Here is a 23,708-nt window from a genome sequence, read left to right on the forward strand (position 1 = left end):
ACTCAGTAACACGACACAAGAATCACCATCAATGTGTCGGCATCACCAAACAATCGGTGGATTGGTAACTCATCACAAAATGTCGGTCGGTAACTCATCACAGAGTGTTACCCGTTTATACAAAATGTCGATTGCCGGTTTGACAAAAATGAAGACTGGTAAGAATGTGTTGTGCCGCTTTGCTTCCTCGTACCGCTTGTGATCTGCGAACCGCTTCGGGTCGACATGCCGCTTCAAACCAGGAAACACATTCTACAAAATCACCACTAGTCTAAAGACTAGAATACAACATACCAGTTGGAACAAATACCGGTTGAGCATGAGCTCATACATATAAATGGGATCTCAATACAAGTGTGTGTCCATCAATGACAATCACAACATAAACATCAAGAATGCCAACAATCTCCCCCTTTGGCATTGATGGCAACACTTAGGAAAATAAAATTTTGACATCTAAGTGTTTTACAACAAAAACTTGCCATTAACAAAATTGCTCCCCCTAAGCATATACACTATCCCTTAGTCAACAGAGTGTATAGAAATTTTGTATTCAGAGCATATAGCATATATCACAGCATATATCAAAATTTCAAAACAGATACTTCTCCCTCTGATATACTTCTCCCCCTGATATATCAAAATTTCAAAATTTAAGACCATGAAAATTTTAAAACCATATACTTCTCTCCCTTTGCCAACAATGACAAAGTACCGCTACAAAAACCTATTTCCATATATATATAAAAGAGTTTATAACAATAATGAATAATACTTGTCAAAAACTGCTTCGTAGTCCTGCAAAAATTGTTTCATGGAGAGAGACCAGGACTCAAGTAGGGAGGTTGCCACTTCCTTCTCTATTTGCATTTGTGATACCTGTTCCTCCATGGCATCTATTGTGCTCAGTTCTTGGGTGACTGTCAGTTCTTACAGGTTCAGATAGCATTTGTGGAGAATTTGCAGTCATGGAAGTAATACCAATTGAAGTTCTTGCAAATCCCTAGACCTTGTGTTGATCTCTTGCTTTATCTTGGCTGACTGGATCTGGAACCGGTGAACGGTTTGCCCATATGTTGCAAAGGAGTTGTAAGGAGTCTTGAATGTGCTTAAGTAGGACTGTAAGTCCATTTGAAGCTATTGTTTCTTGGCTATCACATCATCACAGAACAGATGAGGTTGACAGATTTTGCTGAGTAGCAAGTTTCCCTCATCCAAAGCACTCCTTATGTCCTTTTGATCCTTTGACAGTTCAGTCCTAATCTCATTCAGTTTCTTCACCAGAGCAACATTAAGAGCCTTTTGGTGCTCTTTCTTTACATTGGCCTCAGCTACTTCTTCTAGGCTCTGCACCTGATCATCCACTACAGTACACAGAAGTTTGAGTTGTGCTAGTGATGAATCAATGTCAGGAAGATTAGTACCGAAGATTAAACCGGTAAGTGTGTCTACAGCTACCTGAATGATGTCTTGCTCCTTTTTCCTACGAATAATCTCAAGGTGCTCTTGAGCAACCTTGATGCTCTGCATAAGCTCCGACTCGCTTGCAGATTGGAGATCGATAGGACTAGAAAGATCAACCGGTGAGGGTTGACTTCCAATTGCCTTCGGAGTCTCCAACTGAGAGCTTTTTTCCGCTTCACGTTCCTTGGCTTCTTCAGCTTTCTTCTTTTCCGCTTCTCTTATCTTCTCTTCTTCCTTGTCTTCTTCTTCCTTTTTCTTCTCCTCTGCTCTCCTCTTCTGCTCTTCATTTTCTTCTTCTTCCCTCTTCTTCTCTTCCTCTTCCTTTTTCTTCTTTTCTTCCCCTTCCTTCTTCTTTTCTTCCTCTTCCTTCTTCCTCTTCTCCTCTTCTTTCTTCTTCTTTTCTTCCTCTTCCTTCTTCCTCTTTTCTTCTTCTTCTTTCTTCTTCTTTTCTTCTTCTTCTTTTCTTCCATGTCCTCTTCTTCTTTATTTTTCCTTTCTTCTTTTTGCTTCTTCTTTTCTTCATCTTTTCTTTTCTCCTCTTCCTCTTCTTTTTCTCTTCCTCCTTTCTCTGTTTCTCATCTTCATCCTTCTTCTTTTTCTCTTCTTCCTTGTCTTTTGCTGCTTGTTGTGTGTCCACAGCTTGTTCACCACCCTGATCGGCCTATTGCCCCTATTCAGTTCCCTCAGAAGGTATGTCCTGAGTGACATCTTCTATATCCAGGGCATCAACATCTATGGTGTCGATTGGTTCCTCCACCAGGTTTCCTTCCTCATCAAAAACTTCATCCGATTTGGAAATAACAGGTTCCTTTTCCGCTTGAAGGTTAGCCATTCGAGCTTTGTGCAAGCTAATAGCACGGGCCATGTGTTGATGTATATCATTTTCTACATCATCAACTCTCCCTTCCAACAACCAGAGTCTTCTTCTCCTTGTGAAGAAGAGACCTTTATTTTGATCTAATACATCAAATAATTCTGAATTTGAGAGTTCGGGAAGGTAATGTGCAAAAACTTTCTCCCTAATCTCTTGTTCCTTTTCAATGGCAATGCGCCATTTGTTATCCAATGCTTTAAACAATGAATCCGGTGTCTGAGATTTAATCTCTGATGGTGACCGGTCATTTTTGCATAAATAAAGAATGATTTCCTCCAGTACTTCATCTTTTTCTTCACTATTGAAATCATCATAATAATATATTAAATCATGAAGTAACTTTCTCCTAATATTCTTTACTGTTCTTTGACAATGTGTCAAAGGTTTGTAAGAGGAGATATCTATATTTACCGGTGCGGATGTTGTCGGTTCATTCTTCTTCACCTTCTTGGTCTGTCTAGCATTCTTTGGCTGTTCATCAGACTCAGTTTCTTCGGAGTCCGATTCATTTGCCTTACCTTCCTCTTTCTTTCGAAGACTTTTACCAGTGTTACCTCCAGTTTCTTCTTTGCCGGTGACCGCTTGGTCACTCTTGGAGTCTCAGTGGTAGTTGGTGCTAATGTCGCAGGCACTGCCTTAGCTTTCTTGGTTGTCGGTTCTTTTCTCTTTTTCACTGATGGTTCTTCAACCGATGCGATCTTCTCCAAGTAGGTTCCAATTCGCTTCGCCTTTGGATCAAGAGGCGAGGCAATAAGGGTTGAAGCATACCCTTCCAGCATGTCAAACATGACCTCATAGCCCATAGGCTCCACTTTCTCCATTCTAGGCTCAACAACCTCCATTAGACATTTGTCCACCTGAATAGTGAAACAGATGTCATCTTCATACTTCTTCACTATGTCTCCTGAGATTCGCATCCTCTGACTCATCTTTCTTCTAAACTCATCAAAGTATTTGTTCAGTATCTCAGGGTAGCTGATTCCAATGGCTTGCACACTTTCCTTTATCTGCTTGGTTACCGGTTGGTCAGGGGACCACTGGACATCTCCTACACCCGGAAAGTAGCCTTGGAAATAGAAAAACACCCTACCAGTAGTTGTCCAAATTTAAATCTCAGTGAATTGTCCTTTTTGATTGCCTTGAGATTTAACAAGAGTTGCCTTTGCATACCAGTGCATAAGTCAAATGATTTATCCTCTATAATCATCCGGTAAGCGGCATTTACCGCTGCAGCAGATACAAAATTAATCCTGCTGGCTGAGAATGTTCTGTAGCTTATCACCATGCAGGCATATTTTACCAGTTCATCCTTGATAGGATTAACTATCATACCTCGTGAATCACTTGTCGAACCAGTGAGCTTGGTCATTTCCATTTTGCTTATCGTTCTCAGGGCTGGCACTTCCCCTATGTTGCAGAAACCAGCGACTACATGAATTGCCTCAGGCGTGATATCATGCGTTCTCTCCAAGTACATCTTGTCACCATGGACTCTGCTCAAAATGATTCTGATGTGATCCTCTGTGAAATCTTCTAGAAAATACACCGCATTATGGAGTTTCTTCTTCTCTAGGATACTAAACTCCGGTTTGATCCTTTTGTCCTTTCCGCAAAATAGACCTAATTGAGTATGAATGGCTAAGGACCCTAGGTCTTCTATCTTGCAATCAATATAGTTTGAAATTCCTTCTTCGACTATGACTCCAGCCGGGACTTGTGACAAAGCATTATACTTGGACTTCCTCTGAATAAAATTTTCTGACTCAATGGATGTGCTTGAACTAGTATGAGATGCGGAAGCCATTGAAGAGTATTTCAAGAACACAAAAAATACCTTTCAAATGCAAATTTAGGGCTTCCTGATTCTGCTTTACTTCTCTCTCCTTCGGATGCCAAATCACCGCTTTGAGTTCTCCACTACCGCTTGCAAACTATATTTGAATCTCTTTCAAAGCTCTCCAATTTCTCGAAATCTAAGCTCAAATCGCCTTTTCTTCGCTCTGCACTTGAAAACTTTTCTTCGCTCGAAAAACAGATAGTGAGAAATGATTTGAAAATTGCATTTATACATGTCTCTCACCTACCATCATTAATGCTCCTATATTAGGGCATAAACCCTAATTTGCCTCTTTACCATTTTCGGTCTTCTGCCAAGCGAGAGGTGTAGCCTACCTGTTAAGGTCTTTTACAGGTGTTAACCGGGGGTTCGAAAGCATTTTGCCATTTGCTCCCCCTAAGCCTTTGAGGCTTAGTTTGTCGGTTCAGATATTTCCACACTGGGTGCAGAAACCGGTTCCTCCTCCAATAATATTGGTTTCTTCTTCCATATTTTCTTCATGTCTTCTTGAACTTTTTCAACCTCTATTTCTCCTTCCTGAGTGGCGGGTATATCATCAGATATACTTTTTCTGCTTCTGCAGAATCTTGCAATGTGACCCGGTTTGTTGCAGTGATAGCAAACAAGTCTAGGTGCTTTCCAAGGTCCATTGTACATGTTTCCATTCTTCCTTCTACATATTGCAGCAGTGTGACCATGACCATGATAGATCATACAACTTTCTCTCCATCCGGTTGCCGCTTGATGACCACCGCTTCTTGACTGACGATTGAAGACATTAAACCGGTTGTGGTTCCGGTTCATAAAAGATTCAGGACCAGTTCCTTTGGTCCTCTAAGGATATCTTCCAGTGTTATCCATTACAGACCTGGATTCAAATGCTCTATGCCCAAACTTGTTGCATGCATAACAATGACCATTGAACTTATTGGATCTAGGTACATTGTTGATAAAATAAGGAAAATTATTGTAGGTTTTGCTCCTACATACATTGGCAGTGTGTCCTTCTTTAAGACAGTTAAAGCAAACAGGTTTGAATTTTTGCTTACCTTTTCCTTTGAGTGTCGGTTTCTTCTTTGATGCTTCAGCATTTGTTCCTGAGGATTCTCCTTCCTCATGTCCAGAAAAACCAAGACCATTGGTATTCTTTGTTGGTCTAGATGACTCAATCTTTTGCTCTAGCCTGACTGTACTTTTGCCAACCTTAGCTAGTATTTCCTTTGATTCAAAGAGTTCTTTGGAAATAGCAGTGTTTGTCTCCATAAGACTTGCATTTTCAGAGATGGAAATGTTCAGTTCTCCTTGCATGTCTTCTTTTTCCATTCTACTCTCATGAAGGCAAGCAGTTAGTGCACTAATCTCATGTTTCAACTTGGAGATCTCATGATCTTTGTCTTTTACCAGATCCTCAGCTTTTCTCCGATTCTCAAACTCTTGGCTAAACCAAATAGTCAGTCCTTCCAACTCCTTTCTCAAATTGGAGTTTGAGTCATTCAGCTTATTCACTTCAGCAATCATAGCTTCCATGTTAGCTTCATCTTCAAAACTACTTTCAGATAGTTCCATCAGCCTCTCTGCATGTTCTCTTCTTTTTGCTTGAGATGCCTTGTATTTGACCATAAGATCATCATAGGCTTGCTCAGACTTAGTGAGTCATTGAGTAAGTTCCCTCAATGTGTATTCCCCCATATCTCTTTCCAAGTGGTTAAACTTATAGAAAGGTTGGCTCTGATACCAATTGATGAATACTAAGAGGGGGGGTGAATTAGTATGCCAAAAATCTTTGCACTAAAACACTTACATAGTCTAAAGATAAACCAGTAAAGCAGTCTGACAATCAAACCGGTTATCACACATACAAACCAAAATGCAAATAAAACATTCACCCACAAAATCAATACAACCATAACACAAAATATTTGATGTGGAAACCCAACTGGGAAAAACCATGGTGAAATGGAACTCACAAGTCACTATCTGCAGAATAGAAACCAGACCGGTTAAGGTCTTACAATGTTCTTCACCAAAACAGATCCTGTTAGGAATCTCAATCTCTGTTAGGAGATAAGTCCGAGTAAAGACTACCTTGTTAGAGGATTTTAGATTCACATGTGTGAACCACCTTGTTAGAGGATTTTACAAAGGCTTTGAGGTCTACCCGGTTAAGGGCTACAAACTTGTCAAAGATGTGAGCAATCAACAAGTGTTTGATCTATCTACTAGCACAAATTGCTTGGTTAGATCCAGTATTGCTCACAGCTAATGCATTCCAGCATTACTTCAGTCTCCTCTATCTCTCTCAGTTACAACTCGATCTTCTCTCATAAGATCGCTCTCCACTTCTACCTAGCTACACATAAATCCTATTCGCAACTTCTTCAACAACTTGAAAACCTAGACATGATGTCCTTTTAAAAGAATCTGATTTCATGTCGGTCCAATAGCATTACATTACGATTTCCTAGGTTCAATGAATCTAGACATACTCAGTAACACGACACAAGAATCACCGTCAATGTGTCGGCACCGTCAAACAATCGGTGGATTGGTAACTCATCACAAAATGTCGGTTGGTAACTCATCACAGAATGTTACTGGTTTATACAAAATGTCGGTTGCCGGTTTGACAAAAATGAAGATCGGTAAGAATGTGTTGTGCCGCTCTGCTTCCTTGTACCGCTTGTGATCTGCGAACCGCTTGGGGTCGACATGCCACTTCAGACCGGGAAACACATTCTCCAAAATCACCACTAGTCTAAAGACTAGAATACAACATATCGGTTGGAACAAATACCGGTTGAGCATGAGCTCATACATATAAAGGGGATCTCAATACAAGTGTCTGTCCATCAATGACAATCACAACATAAACATCAAGAATGCCAACAAAAGTAGGATAGCATGATGGAGACTTAGGATCAACAAGTGTGTTTTTTTATTTGAAATTTTAGAACTTTTGCCCCTAGTTATTTTGATATTAGGGGAGATCAACTCTTGCTCTTTTTTCTTCATATGATTTTTATCTTTGACTTTGATTTTTGCAGAGTCCAATAGCTTTTGATTTTGATTTGGACTAAAGGACTTTTCTTTATTATTGAGTTTTAGATTTTTCTTTTCAAACCTTGATTTTTGATCCCCAATGAGTAAGGGCTTTTGTAATTCTTGTTGATCCAAGGCTGGAAGTGGAGTGGAAATGGAATGAGTGGATGATATGTTAAAGCTATGTGAGTTCTCAAGAGGGTTGGTGATACGCTCAATAGATTCTTCGCTAGAACCACTCTGAGGACTATTGATATCAAGAGTTGCTTGCACCAATAGAGGAGATTTGCATTCAGACTTAGTAGACACAATACTAGGTGGTTCATACCCAATTCCTTGCAAATTGTTTATGGATTGTTCATGTTGACTAAATACCTTAGGAGATAGTGGGAGTTGATCAACATGAAAGATATACTCACCACATCCCATGTCTTTAATTTTGAATTCTTCTTTCAGCTCTGATTGTTTGGATGTAGAAGCTTTCAATGATTCTGGATCCACATATGCTAATGATGGAATTGCTTCTCGATTGACTAGGATTGTTATTTTTTATCGAGGTCACAGATTGTTGCAATATATGAATGGGTCTGGATCCACTTTGACGGTCACTTGAACTCCATTGTGTGGGAACTTAATGCATCGATGATATGTTGAGGGTGCTGCGCTCATCTTATGAATCCATGGACGTCCTAGCAATATGTTGTATGTGAGATCGATGTCTAGGACTTGACAAACCACATCCTTTGTAACTAGCCCAACTCTGAGAGGTAAGTTGATTGTGCCCTTGGATGAGCGCTCTTCATCATCATATGCCTTGATGGTAATTTTGTTTGTAGAATTCACAGCTTTGTCGGAATATCCCAATTGTTTAATAGTGCTCAATGTACAAATGTTTATACCTGCTCCTCCATCTATCAGGACTTGTTTTATTCGATGTTTGTGTATGAAGGCTTCAATGTGTAAAGGTGCATTATGTGGCTGGCTTACGGAGGCGTCATTGGCTTCTGTGAATGTAAGGGAGTGTGGAATGGACAGGTATCCCACCATGGCTTGAAACTGGTCCACGTTCAGATCAGTAGGAACAACAGTTTCTCTCAAGATTTTGTCAAGAATGGATTTATGTGCGGGGGATATGCGCAAGAGTTCAAGTATGGAGATGAGTGCAGGTGTCTTCCCTAACTATTCTATAAGGTCATACTCAGGTTTGGTTGATGAGGAAGCGGTGTTTTTAGTTGGAGCACCTTGCAAAGTGAATTTACCTCGGCGGGTTGTAACATGACACTCAGAGGTAGGTTCGGAAGAAGATCCAATTCCTTTTAGGACAATCTTGGGTCTCTGGGTAGCATTCTCAAGGTTTTTGTCCTTGATGATAATGGTAGAGACATAATTGTCCATTGAGATGTGATTGATAGTTGAATCATAGTTATAGGATGCTCTGGTATAGTTGGTTTGATCATCTGTGGCTTTAGCTTTTCCCTTCTCATGCTTTGGGAATGGTTCCTTAAACATTTCATGTTCTTGATTGGATGAGTGTCCTTCAATCTCAATGTCACCTCTATCAATGAGATCTTGTATGATGTTCTTCAGTCGATGACAATTTCCTATCTTATGACCCTTGCTCTTATGAAATTCACAATATTCATCATCATTCCACCAATTTGGTTTAACCTTTGGTTCATATGGAGGAAAATCTGGAATAGTGATTACCTTGTTTGCCACTAGCTTTTTGAAAACTGACTCAAGTGGTTCTCCCAATGGAGTGTACTTCCTTCGTGATTTAGAAGTTGTTTGAGTATTCACCTGATTTGATCCGGAAAAAACGAATTTGGGTCACACTGTATTAGCATCAACAACACCATCATTGACTGTGTTCTTGTTTTTATTCCAAAATCTTGGCTTGTCTTTTCCTTTAAAGTCATCTTTGTTTTCCTTGAATATCTTAATGACTCCTTGTTCAATTAGGACCTTCTCTATTGCTAAGCCTTTTCCAATGACGTCCTTGAAGGTGGACAAACAAGCTTTCCTTAAGTCATAACCAATCTCTTTGTTAACATTTTGGGTGAACATTTCTACCATTTGTTTTTGTGGAATTTCACAAGAGCATCTGCTGGCTAGATTCCTCCATCTTTGTAAAAATGATGCAAAAGACTCTCCCTCTTTTTGCTTGGTGTTGCACAAAGTAGTGACTGATATGTCTGTCTCTATATTGTAGGAGAAACATTGAATAAATGCCTCTGCTAAGTCACCCCATGACTTAATTCCAGGTGGAAGTTGGGAGAACCATTCCATAGCTTGATCACATAGGCTTTGTGGGAATAATCTCATCAAATATGTCTCTTCTGAAGCTACCTCAATGCAAGCTGTGAAAAATTGTCTTATGTGTGCCTTAGGATCTCCTTTTCCTCTATACTTATCAAGCTTAGGCATCACAAAGTGTGTAGGAAATGGAGGCATTGGAATGCTTTTGTCAAATGGATAAGGACATATGTCTCTCATTGTGTATGTTGGCTTCGGTGTATTTATGTCCTCCATTTTCTTTTGTAAATCCTTGATTTGTTGTTCCAAATTGCTCTTAGGTGGAGATCGACTTCTTGGACCATACCCTATGCTTGAGGCACCAATTGGAGGAGGAGCATGTTGCATATATGGATGATATTGATCATACACATGTTCATATGGAGGAGGTCTATAGTGATGCTGCATATATGGACCACTTGGTATAGATTCATGTTGAGGAACGAAATATCTATTTTATCCATGTATACCATACTCTACAGGCATGTCATGTTCTAATGTGTTGCCCCCAAATTTAACATGGGGTTTCCTTGTGTCCAAATTTTGAGCATGCCTTTGAATATCCAATTGCTTTGGTGGTTGATCCTTAGCATTGATATGTGATTGAGCATATTTCTCTGCATAAGACTTCCATAATGGTCTGCGAAGGTGAGTATCATATGCTTGACCATGTGTATGTGGGACCTCTATTTTTTGAAACAAAGATGATGGTGATTCATGCACAAGATTTGGTCCTCTATTGCCTCCACTATTAGGCCTCCTTTGATCCATGTTGGAGTGAGGTTGTTGCAAAGGTCAATTTTCCATTATTTGAGACATGTCAAAATCATGAGGTATCTTGGCTCCACTTTGTGCCATCATTTGTAAGAAGTATTGTCTATCCCTCCTCATTATTTCCTCAACCAATCGATTGAAACAGGGATCCATAATGGATTCTTCCACATCTACTGAATGTACTGAAAAGTTGTCCATATCATCATTGTGTGTATCATTGTTGTTTGTAGTGTCCATGTTCTCAACATTTGGAATGTTTCTATAGGCATCCATGTCAGATAATGTAATATGATCAGAATTGAAAAAGATATCATTGTCATACTCGTAAGAACTAATGTTTGCAGACTCTTGAGCCTCTTTAGTTTCTCTCCTAGATTTTTTAAGACGGGTTTCAACCATGAACTAGGTATTGACCGAGATGTGTGAGACTAGATGAAAATGGAAAAAGTATGGAAGACCCAGAGTTGGATGGAATGTAAATGAATCTGAGGTGTACTTGCAATGTCCAAAGTGTAAGACCAAGTATGTATGTAGTAGAGTAGGTGCGACTTCCAAAGAGAGGATAGTTTCTCTTGATGAGGTAAGTTGACCTTAACTCTAAGTAAGACCAAATGAGACCCAAAGGTGATAGACCTTGATGAAGGACCACTTAGCAAAATGTTGTTGTATGTAGTGTGTTGACAAAGTATGATGAGGACAAGAAAGTGACCTTTTGACTCAAGTTTAGACAAATGTAAATTTAATGCAAGATGTAAAGCAATGATGGACTTTGTGAGACCCAAAGACAAGTTGAATGCTAGATGAAAACCTGGAGAAACGACCTAGGAAGCTCAAGAATTTTGAAACTGATTGCTCTTGTTTGCTGGACTATAAAAATTTTCCAATTTGTGAAGTTGTTGGTTGTGACCAAATCTGAATGTTTGACTATTTTTCATGACAAGAGGACACAATGTTGATGAGGACTCAATGTTTGTAAGTGTTTAGACTCAAAATCACTCCAAGAAAAGTGTGTTGTTTGATGTAAAAATGTTTTGCATACACTTGAAGACATAAAAGACACAATGTTTTGTTGTTTGGTCTTGAATGTTTTGAATGTTTAAAATAAGTCAAGCACAATTCTTATGGCTGGCCAAGACAATAGTTGTTGATCCCACATGAGGTTTTACCCCCGAGGCTACGCTATTCAGAGCGGATACTTAGATGCTTAACCTCACTAGCTCCACCCTCGGCACTCACTTCTTGGGTCAGCCAAGCATCAGTCCCCACGAAAACTCCCTGTGGTGAACTTTGTATCTCTACTAAGAACCGTATGTGTGTGGGCTGCTACCAAAGGTCCGACCTCCTGCTTCAACAACTAGAAGGATTTTGGCTTCTAAAACAAAAAGGTGCTAGTAAGGGCATCCGCTCGTGTGGCCATACATGCGGCACTTTCAGCTCTGTAAATACAGAAGGCTCCTAGCCCGTAGGGGTTACACCCTACAACTGATCAAATAAATTTGATCAAACGGGTTTATGGGGAGACATAGTGTCGGTATGAACTAATCAGCACACGTTATCCATAGTTTTCACCATGAATACAACTGTTTATAGTAGTTCGAAAGAGGTGGGTTTTCCTCGCTACCACTTGGGTCGTTCTCTTCTCACTAGTAGTCCTAATGACCACACAAGAAGATAGGCCCTCTAAAGATTAAACAAAAAGAGCCTATTGCTCAAGACACAAAAAACAATGATTCAATTTTAGTGCACCAATTGAAGTGTTTGCTAGTCTATGAAAACAAGGCACACAATAAAAATCCAAAAACCCTTGCCAAAGACCTGCAACAAAGATTTATTAGTAGTTTGGATTGATTGAAATAATCACCCCTTCCTGCAAGCACACAAGTTACGTAAATTTTAGATCCAAAAGACTTTGTGAAATAGGGGCCTTCAACAATGAATTTTGTTGACCAATTCAAATATCTAATTCATCATAAAAAAAGACCACTTGTAAAATTTCAAGAGATTTCTAGAAATGTAAGAAAATCCAAAAAAATTGCTAATTTGCTCCAAAAATTATTTTTTTATGAAAAATAAAAAAAAATTCATATAAAATGCAAAATCGATCCAAAAAATCTAAAATTTTTACTGGGGAGTGCTAATGGTCTTCCAAACTTGCATAAAAAAATTTCTACAACAAATCCAAGCAGTTTGTGAAATATGAGTAAAATAATGCAAAACCCTAATTTTCAAAGATCTGATATTTTAGGAATGATTTTGCATCAAATTTAAAATCACAAAGAACAAATCCTTGTATAATTCTAAGAGATTTCCAAAAATGTAAGAAAATCCGAAAACTTCGCTAATTTGCTCTCAAAATTATTTTTTTATGAAAAATCATAAAAAATTCATATAAATTGACCAAGTGATCCAAAAAATATGAAATTTTTATTGAATCCTTCTGACATTTTTCCTGACCCGCAAAAAAAATTTTATGCCAAAATTGGAAGCCGTTTGTGAGATTTGATCAAAATAAGAAAAAACCCTAATTTTTAAAGATCCGATTTTTAGGAAAATATTTTGCATCAAAATTAAAATCGCAAAGAACAGATCCTGTGTATAATTATATGAAATTTCCAAAAATCTAAGAAAATCTAAAAAATTCTCTCATTTTCTCTCAAAATTAATTTTTTATGAAAAATCATAAAAAAATCATAGAAAATGAAAATGTGCTCCAAAAATTCTGAATTTTGTATTGAGAGCTGCTGATACTTTCTTCAACTTGCAAAAATAATTTGGTACGAAATTTCCAAGCCGTTTGTGAGATATGATCAAATCTCTCCAAGATCTTGATTTTGTGTCCAAAACCCTAGCTGCACAAGATTATTCTCCAAATTGTTTTACAAAACAATAATATAGGGTTAGAAAAATCTACAAAAAACACAGATCTAACAAAAATACATGTCCCACGGGGCATGCCAAAATGTATATGGTGAAAATGGATAACAATAATAACGATATTGAAAGGCTAAATGAATTCAACCACAAAACCCTAGCCTAACAACAACAAAGATCCACCATAACATATGAAGATTACCTAAGACAATGCAAATCAAATGAAATCACAAAGATTATACCATCACATGTCCAATAGGGTTTGAATCTCCATTCTTCCTATCTCCATTTATCTTGCTTGATATATTTGCTCTCAGATTTTATGTGTGCACAAGAGCTCAACAAAGAACGGAAATGTGGTTGCAAGTAGGATCGCCTATGTTCAAAACGTAGTGTAGTCAAGTAGTCAACAGGGGGTTTGATAATGAAGGAAGCATCTCCTTATATAGAAGACACTATATGAAATGGAGGGATAAGATTGAGAGGTGTAAAAGGAGGTTGGCTATGATTAGAGGGTAGGTAAAAGAAATAATAAAATAATGAAAGGGGTAGGTAGTGTATGAATTAAGAGATAAATAACATGTGTCATAGGTAGAAAAGGTTAATGAATTAATTAAATAAATAAAGATTTATTTAATTAATAGAAGAAGTGGGATCAATTAAATAAGTGGGATATTTAAATAAATAAATGTATTTATTTAAATGAGAAATAAGGCTAGAAGAGGATAAATGAATTAATTAAATAAATAAAGATTTATTTAATTAATAGAAGAATTAAGCTTAGGTAATTAAATAAATAAAAATATTTATTTAATTAGACATGACAATTTTAGGTGTCTACAATAGCTATTGTTGTTGGTGAAGCAACTATTGGATTAGCTATTGTTCTGGCAATATATCGTAACAAAAAATCAACTCGTATCGATCAATTTAATTTGTCAAAATGGTAATAGAGATCTCCTTCCATATGAGGAATTTATATACTTGTTTCTATTCAAATAGATACTAGACCTGTCTCTCTAAAAATGGATCTAGATCTTTGTTTTATCTTTATTTATTATAAGTATTACGATCAATCAAGAGCATAATTCATATTGAACTCATTATCCAAATTATCTGTCTAACATGATTAGACCAGATTCGGTCAAATCTATCTATTTTATAAAACAAACAACTAGAATCTAAATCTATTCATTATATCACCGATAATACAATTATTGATTTGCTTGATATTCATTCATAATATATCATCATTTGCCATATATTAAAAAATATTATTCAATTAAAAACTTTTTATATAATAATGGAGTTCTTAGATTCAATGGCACATTCAGTCAAAATTTATGATACATGCATTGGTTGTACCCAGTGTGTACAAGAGTGTCCCACAGATGTATTAGAAATAATACCTTGGGAAGGATGAAAAGCTAAGGAAATTGCTTCTACTCCAAGAATAGAAGACTACGTAGGTTGTAAGAGGTATGAATCGGCTTGTCCAACAAATTTCTTAAGTGTAAATGTTTGTTTATGGCATGAAACAACGCTCAGTATGGGTCTAGCTTACTAATCCATGAAAAAAGAAAGATAGTTAGATTCATCCCATACATATTTTTCATTCTCCTTTTCCTCTTTCATTGATCAAAACCCATACTCGACCCAAAATTGAAAGCATGGGTTTTGATATCGAAAGTCTCTTTTCTCTTCATTATGAGTAATTTACCTTGGTTAACAATAATTGTTATTTTGCCCATATCTGTGGGGTTATTAATCCCATTATTTCACCATAAAGGAAATAAAATGATTCAATGGTATACTCTAGGTATTTTCTTATTAGATCTTCTTTTAATGACCTATGTATTTTGTTATCATTATCATTTTGATAATTCATTAATCCAATTGGAGGAGGATTATAACTGGATAAATCTTATCCGTTTTCATTGGAAACTGGGAATTGATGGATTTTCCATTGGACTTATTTTATTAACGGGATTTGTAACTACTTTAGCTACTTTAACTGCTTGGCCAGTTACTCAGAATCTGCGATTATTGCATTTCTTGATGTTGGCAATGTACAATGGCCAATTGGGGTTATTTGCTTCTCGAGATATTCTACTTTTCTTTCTCATGTGGGAGTTGGAACTAATTCCTATTTACCTACTTTTATCCATGTGGGGGGGAAAAGACGTCTATATTTGGCCACAAAATTTCTTTTGTATACTACAGGTGGTTCCATTTTTATCTTAATGGGAGCTTTAAGTATGGGTCTCTATGGATCTCATGGACCAACCTTCGATTTTGAATTATTAGCTAAAAAATATTATCCCATCACACTTGAAATACTATTATATTAAGGGTTTTTTATCGCTTATGCAATAAAATTGCCAATCTTCCCTTTACATACCTGGTTACTAGATACTCATGGGGAAGCACATTATAGTACATGTATGCTTTTGGCCAGAGTTCTATTGAAAATGGGGGGATATGGGTTTATTCGGATCAATATGGAATTGCTACCTCATGCTCATTCTTTATTTTCACCATGGTTGATAATAATAGGAGCAGTGCAAATTATCTATGTAGCTCTAACTTCTATGGGTCAACGCAATTTGAAAAGAAGGATAGCCTATTCATTAATATCTCATATGGGTTTTGTAATTATAGGAATTGGTTCCATGACATATACAGGTCTCAATGGAGCCATTTTGCAAATGATTTCTCATGGATTAATTGGTGCTGCACTTTTTTTCTTGGTAGGAACAAGTTATGATAGGGTACGTGCTCTTTTCCTAGATGAAATGGGAGGAATCGCTATACCAATTCCAAAAATCTTTACTATGTTCAGTAGCTTTTCAATGGCTTCTCTTGCATTGCTAGGAATGAGTGGTTTTGTAGCAGAATTTATGATATTTTTGGGCGTAATTACTAATCATAAATATTCTTCAACCTTTCGGATCATTATTACTGCAATAGCGGCAATTGGAATGATATTAACTCTCATTTATTTGTTATCTATGTTACGTCGAATGTTCTATGGATATAAGGTTTTGAACCACGTGAACTTTTTATTTTGATCTGTCTCTTTCTACCAATCATAGGTATTGGTCTTTACCCCGATCTAGTTCTATTTTTATATAATGCTAAGGTAGAAGTTATTTTCTCTCAATCTTTCTATTAAGAAATAATCTTTTTTTTTAACCTTCTAGATGGATTGGAAACTATCTAATAGGCCTAGTTATGCCCTTTTCTTTACGATATATAAATAGAATGAAATAGAGAAAATTGCTCTCTAGTTTGAGTTATTTCAAGTAGTTTTTATTCCCTTTGAAATAACTTGGAAAAACTCCCTATTGATTCAATAACATAGAATCACTACTGATTATTCTAAATCAATCAATATAAATATATAAATATTGATAGATATATATCTGCCTATATTATTATTATAATAAGGTCTACTAATCCTTTTTCGTACTTATAAAAGTATACATGCCAGGAACTAGATTTGAACTAGTGACACAAGGATTTTCAGTCCTCTGCTCTACCAACTGAGCTATCTCGGTTCTTCCCCTGTGCATCATACTAGCACAGTAACCAAACTCCTGTCAACTAAAAACAAAAAAGGTAAAAGACAGCATTTGAAAGAGTAGAAGCAACGATGCAAAATTACTTCCAAAAATGGAAGTAAATGCAAATCATCTCTTTCTAGAGAAGCTCTTAATTGGAAAAATCCTTCAATTTTGATTTGAAGCTAGGCATAACAAACCTAGAACAATTAAAGCTCTAATCATTATTTTTGTTTATTGGTGATATATAATGCCTTTTCAAGTGTTAAATAAAATACAAAAGACATTCTATAAATAAGGTATTGTATCCAATTCAAATTATGTTGATTCGTTAGAATAGCTTTCGTTGAGTCTCTGCACCTATCCCTTTCTCGGAAAGGAAACTATTGTCTCTATAAATCGGATTTGACTCAGGATTCCCCATTCAAAATATCCCAGGGTTCCCTCGATTTGGATGCTATCACTTGGTAATTTTCCATACCAAGGCTCAAAAAATTTAAGTCCGTAGCGTCTACTGATTCCGCCATATCCCCTTCTTGTAGAACGAAATCATAAAACAATAATTGCATGTCAATTATTTCATTTGCATTCACATTATATTCTTTCTGCATTTTTTATACAATGTTCTTATCTGTATCCCCATCGTACACCACAAAAATATCCCTTTCTATATTTAGATCTTATTGAAATCATATTTCTATTCTATAAGTATAGTCTATGAAAGGATGAGAAATCAAAAAAGAATTTTTTTCTTATTTTTTATTTTTTCAATAATACTGTTCCACCTAGGACGGAAGGATACAAACCTTTGGAATAACATGACCAAAACTTGTTGCCTTACCGCTTGGCCACGCCCCATTGTTGCTTTATTTTAATAATTTAATATCAATTGACGCAATGTTTCATTTTAATTCATTCTTATCTAGTGCTAGTTTATTAATATAGCCAATTTATGAGAATGACTTCGGGGTGGGAGTCAAAATTTGTTCAATCCCTCAAATTAAATAGGACACAATTTGTTATGAATCGTCGATCCAAATGGCTCTAGATAGAACCCATAACATGGTCTCGAAAAATAAGCAATTTTTTTTTGATTGTCTCCTCTTTTTGGGTTCACTAGGATTTTTTGTGGTTGGAATTTCAAGTTACCTTTGTAGGAACCTGATATGCTTATTGTCAACTTTTTGTGCCACAATGAATTGTGATATGTTTTTATGGGATTGCAGGTCTGTTCATTAGCTCTTATTTGTGGTGCACTATTTTGTGCAATGTGGGTAGTGGCTATAATAAGTTTGATGAAAAAGAAGGAGTTGTATGCCTTTTTTGCTGGGGATTTCTCGGAAGAAATCATCGTATTTTCCTTCAATTTCATATGAAGGATATTCAGACGATCAAAATGGAAGTTCAAGAAGGTCTTTTTCCTCATCGTGTTCTTTATATGGAAATAAAGGGCCAACAAGACATCCCCTTAACTCGTACAGAAGAAATTTTGACCCTACATGAAATGGAACAAAAAGCTGCCGAATTAGCCCATTTTTTGCGCATATCCATTGAAGGATTTTGAAATGAGGGGGAAAGTCTTCTTAATATACAAATTGATAGATCTCGTACCAATAGATACCAGAAAAAAATTTGGCATAACATTTGTCTGGAGAGAAAGACCATATAGCTAGTATATTTCCACCAACACAAAATGTTACTTATGGAACCATACCGATATTCTTTGGCAGTTCGCAAACACTCCATATAATTCTTTATCTATTAGAAAACATGGATATAATATCTTAAAAGAATACAATGAAGTAGATAAATATTGTTTTTTACACCTTTTTTTACATATGCACCCGAAATATTATCATCTCCTCTATGTACCAAAGAGTCTAGAATTGAACTTCAATTTTCATTTATTTGCCACTCAAATTGAAGTGACTCTTCGGGTCAAGAGTTAAATAAGAAAACAATAAATAGAAAATGAGTCTGGATCCAAGCAATTTTCAAGGATAGATCCTTCCTTTTTTTACTCTACTTCTCAGTCGGAACAAACCATCTTTCATCTAAAAGAAATTTACTTTCAAGGTCGAAGAATTAAACAAAAGATCATTCTATGAATCTCATACCTCGTTCTATAATTCGTACTTTGTTCAGATTTTGGACAGAGCTAATGAGTCAATCAAGCTCGTTAGTGATTCATGAATTGGAAGTCGCCAAATATAAAAACATTCGCTTCTCTACAATAACTTACATGTTTAATAGTATTGTCTTAGGCAATTTCAATTTCATTACAGAACAGTTTAGAATCTTGGGTTACAAATTGATGGAATACTGGTCAATAAAAAAAAAATGACTATTTACAAGAAGAAAACGCTATAAGAAAATTTGAAAAAATAGAAGAACTATTCCTGTTAGAAATAATGGTGAAAGATTATTCAGAAACGCCTTTACAAGATATTCGTGTAGAGATGCAGAAAAAGATGATCCAATTGGTCAAAATATATAATCAAGATTGTATCCACATCATCTCACATTTATTAGCAAATCTAATAGGTTTGGTTCTTCTAAGTGTTTGTCTCATTCTGGGTAAGAAGAAACTTGGCATTCTAAATTCTTGGATCCAAGAAGTCTTCTACAGCCTAAGCGATACAATGAAAGCTTTTTCTATTCTTTTAGTAACCGATCTATGTATTGGGTTTCATTCGCCCCATGGTTGGGAACTGATGATCAATTGGATCTTCGAAAATTATGGATTTGCTCATAATGAACGAATAATATCTAGTCTTGTTTCAACTTTTCCAGTCATCTTAGACACAATTTTCAAATATTGGATCTTCCGTCGTTTAAATCGTATATCTCCTTCACTTGTAGTAATTTATCACTCGATGAATGAATAACCAATGGTTTCTCCCCCATTTGACCTCCCCTCTTTTTTACTTTTTTTTAGGGCGATACTTCTTATTTTTTAGCATTAGGTTTAATATAGTAGCAGAATTGCAGGTAGGTAACTATGATAGTTACCTACCACCATTTGTTTAAAATAAAAGAATTGTAACAAAAAATTGAACTATGCAAAATAGAAAAACTTACGATGACTGGGTGAAAAAGTGGATAACTCAATCAATTTTTGTCTTAATAATGATAGATATAATGACTCGCACATCTATTGCACATGCATATCCCATTTTTGCACAGCGAGCTTATGAGAATCCTCGAGAAGCAACTGGGCGTATTGTATGTGTCAATTGTCATTTGGATAAAAAACCTATGGAGATTGAAGTTCCACAGTTCGTGCTTCCTGATACGGTTTTTGAAGCAGTTGTTAAAATACCCTATGATAAGCAAATAAAACAAGTTCTTGCTAATCGTAAGAAAGGGACTTTAAATGTAGGAGTTGTTCTTATTTTACCTGAAGGTTTCGAATTAGCTCCTCTAGATCATATTTATCCTGAGATTAAGGAAAAAAATAGGTGATCTTTATTTTCAAAACTATCGTCCCAATCAAAAAAATATTCTAATAATAGGTCCTGTTCCTAGTCAAAAATATAGTGAAATTGTATTTCCCATCCTTTCACCAAAACTCGCTACTAATAAAGCAGCTCACTTCCTAAAATATCCCATATATGTAGGTGGTAATAGAGGAAGAGGACAAAGTCATCTCGATGGGAGCAAAAGCAACAATACAGTCTATAACGCTTCAGCAACGGGTAAAGTAAGTAAAATTGCGCGTAAAGAAAAGGTTGGATATCAAATAACTATTGATAATCCATCAGATGGTCAACAAGTGGTTGACTTTGTACCTCCAGGACCGGAACTTCTTGTTTCAGAAGGCGAAATCATCAAGGCGGATCAATCGTTAACGAATAACCCTAATGTGGGTGGATTTGGTCAGGAAAATGCAAAAATAGTACTTCAAGATCCTTTACGTGTTCAAGGTCTTTTATTATTCTTAGCATCTATCATTTTAGCACAGATATTTCTGGTTCTTAAGAAGAAACAATTTGAGAAAGTTCAATTGGTCAAAACGAATTTTTAGGCGCATAAAAGTGAATCTCCATCTTATGGATGATTCATGCAATTATGTAAATAAAAATTGCAATAATAAAGTCATACTTTTTCGGAGCCCTTCATTCGCCCCTTCCCTTTGTTCGAATATGTTGATTGATTGTGAAGAATGAGAAGATATAAAGAATATGTGCATCTTTAATAATGTGATTTTGAAACAAACTTGTTAAACAGTGAGTTCCCTAGTTATGCATGACATTCAATATTATATATATGCTATCTTTTCTCACCTTGATTTATCATATTCAAAATAAATAAATCAAAGCATAAATAGAGGGAAGGAGAGAATTTGGTAATCTTGGCTTACCATACTCGCTGATTTTATAACTTATCCTACTCCTTGAAAAAGTTAAAAGTTAAATATATATATATATATATATATATATATATATATATATATATATATATATATATATATATATATATATATATATATATATATATATATATATATATATATATATACCATTATCTCGCCAAAGTCAGAGGAGTTCATTCGTTTTCTAATTAATTTTTTCCTTTTTGGACTGAAATGATAAAACAATAGTTCTGCAAAAACATTAGAAACTTTAGTTCTACGGGGAAAACTATAGTTTTGTAGGGGAAACTATAGGTTTGCGAAAAATTCGGATTTGTTTTTTGCTGAGTTCCCGATTCTCCCCCAGTAATATTCTATTACCGGCAATAATATTGATTCTTCTTCCTTCCTAAGGAAGACCTGCAGTAATGTCAATTGCTCTCCACCATTCCATAAATACGATTGTATCCTCTTAAGTCAAATTAAATAAACTCTACTCATCATTCGAGTACATAAATAAAAAGATGTAGTTTTTTTTTTAATTTCTACTAAATCAACCAGCCATAGTTGTGTAACCCTATTCCTAATAAATCAACGCCTAAGTAATAGGTCCAAACTAGAATAAATCCTAGAGAAGCAACAATTAACAGTTTTTCCCCTTTCCAACCCCTATTTATTCTAGTATGTAGATAAATTGCAAATATAATCCAAGTTATTAGTGCCCAAGTCTCTTTTGGATCCTAGCTCCAATAAGATCGCCATGCTTCGTTGGCCCGTACTGCCCCGGAAAGTATACCTATAGTTAAAAGAGAAAATCCTAGCCCAATGGCACGATAACTCAATTGGTCTAATTGGTTAGTAAATAACCATTTATGATAATTTATAAATGAAAGGTCGAAAGTATACTTCAATTCCTTTTTTTCTTGGTCGTGTGAATCCCCATTTTTTTTGAAGAAAAAGGAATTCTTCACATTAATAAAAATATTTTGATTTATTTGGGACATAATGACCGAAAAAGCTATCGATGATAGGGATCCACATAAAAGAGTTGCATAACTGAGCAATATCATACTTACATGCATCATTAACAAATGAGATTGTAAAGCGGGTACTAACATTGCAAATTGCTGCATTTTATCTGGAAGACCTAAAGTAGCAAAACCATGAGTTAACATAGCACTTGGCGCGGTGATTGCACCTAACCACAAAGCATCTTGGCCCCGTACAAAAAAAATTTTGTATTCACTTGATACGGAAACAATTTTATTGTTTCAATAGTTATGTTCTAACTATTTCTATTGGATTATTTTCATTAACCAAATTGGTGTAAAACTATTTTTCCTTGTTCTGATGTTTATTTTGTGATACATCAATTGTTCTCAACAAATCAAAATATCTCGGATTAGTCAATATCAACTGCATCACAGTTGGAATTTGGGTTATTAGGTATTGATTAGAATATGTTATTTTATTAATAGAGGGGCATATCTTTGATATTTATTTAAAGAATGAGTAAGGATGAGAATTTATATATGTATTCCAAATTTTCTTCTATTTTAGACAATTTATATACTTGTTTCTATTTTTTGTTTCAAAAGATGATAGATAAATTTATTAATTGTGATAATCCTAAACAAGTTTAGGATAGTTTAATTGGTACTCGAGTTCCTATTTATCCTGTTCAATTCCAAGCAAAGGAGAAAGAGAAACAAAATAGATTCAATTCTGAATCTGTTTTTTTCTTTGCTCGACTAATAAGTATATGATACAAAAATTTATGATCTATTATGTTTTCTAATAAGAATCCTAGAGATTACATAATGCTTACTCTTAAGCTATTCGTTTACACAGTAGTGATATTTTTTGTTTCTCTCTTTATCTTTGGATCCCTATCAAACAATCCAGGACGAAATCCTGGGCGTAAAGAATAGTGATGAAAAAAGATTAGAAAGTAGATTTTGTAAAAGGGCCTATTTATATAGGTTTTGAGGAGTCATCTTAAGCGACTGAATGGAGAGAGAGGGATTCAAACCCTCGATACAAATAGTCTGTACAACGGATTAGAAATCCACCGCTTTAGTCCGCTCAACCATCTCTCCTAGATGGGAGATAATCTGCTAGAAGTATCTCTAGCAAGATTCTTAATAAGATGTGGAATGATTGTTCATGAAATTGGAATTCCATATATGGATAAACGATATCAAGCTGCTGAATTTTTTTTTTACAAGATACATGTATGAAAATGCCTGTACCAATACCACGAATTGTGGGGAAACTAGATAATTCGAATCAAATACGACATATACGCGAATTACAACCCGATTTAGCTATCACGGGAATGGCTCATGCTAACTCGCTAGAAGCAAGAGGAATTATTACTAAATGGTCAGTTGAATTTACTTTTGCTCAGATTCATGGGTTTTCCAATGCAAGAGATGTACTTGAATTGGTTACCCGACCTCTACGATGTCAGAAAAATTTAGAAGACTTGGGTCCAACCACTTTGGTAAGAAAATAATAAGTTGAAATTCCAATAATTTCAAATATTAACATATAGATATATTTGTGAAATAAAGATCCAAATTGATTCAAATTCATATTATTTTGAATGTTATTTGTGGAACTGAGCCACAGCTA

The 23,708-nt window shown here is 35.7% G+C and overlaps 1 non-coding gene and 2 pseudogenes across 1 annotated transcript; 2 read left to right on the forward strand and 1 right to left on the reverse strand.

Moving 5' to 3' along the window:
- Positions 1–14,805: 14,805 nt before the first annotated feature.
- Positions 14,806–16,329, forward strand: LOC131072849 (NAD(P)H-quinone oxidoreductase chain 4, chloroplastic-like; annotated as a pseudogene).
- A 312-nt stretch (positions 16,330–16,641) lies between these two features.
- Positions 16,642–16,714, reverse strand: TRNAF-GAA (transfer RNA phenylalanine (anticodon GAA)). The gene has a single exon. It is a non-coding gene; the product is annotated as a tRNA-Phe (tRNA).
- A 3,063-nt stretch (positions 16,715–19,777) lies between these two features.
- Positions 19,778–20,744, forward strand: LOC131072853 (cytochrome f-like; annotated as a pseudogene).
- Positions 20,745–23,708: the final 2,964 nt, after the last annotated feature.

This window comes from Cryptomeria japonica, chromosome 6 (genome assembly GCF_030272615.1).
Source record: "Cryptomeria japonica chromosome 6, Sugi_1.0, whole genome shotgun sequence".
Taxonomy (NCBI): domain Eukaryota; kingdom Viridiplantae; phylum Streptophyta; class Pinopsida; order Cupressales; family Cupressaceae; genus Cryptomeria; species Cryptomeria japonica.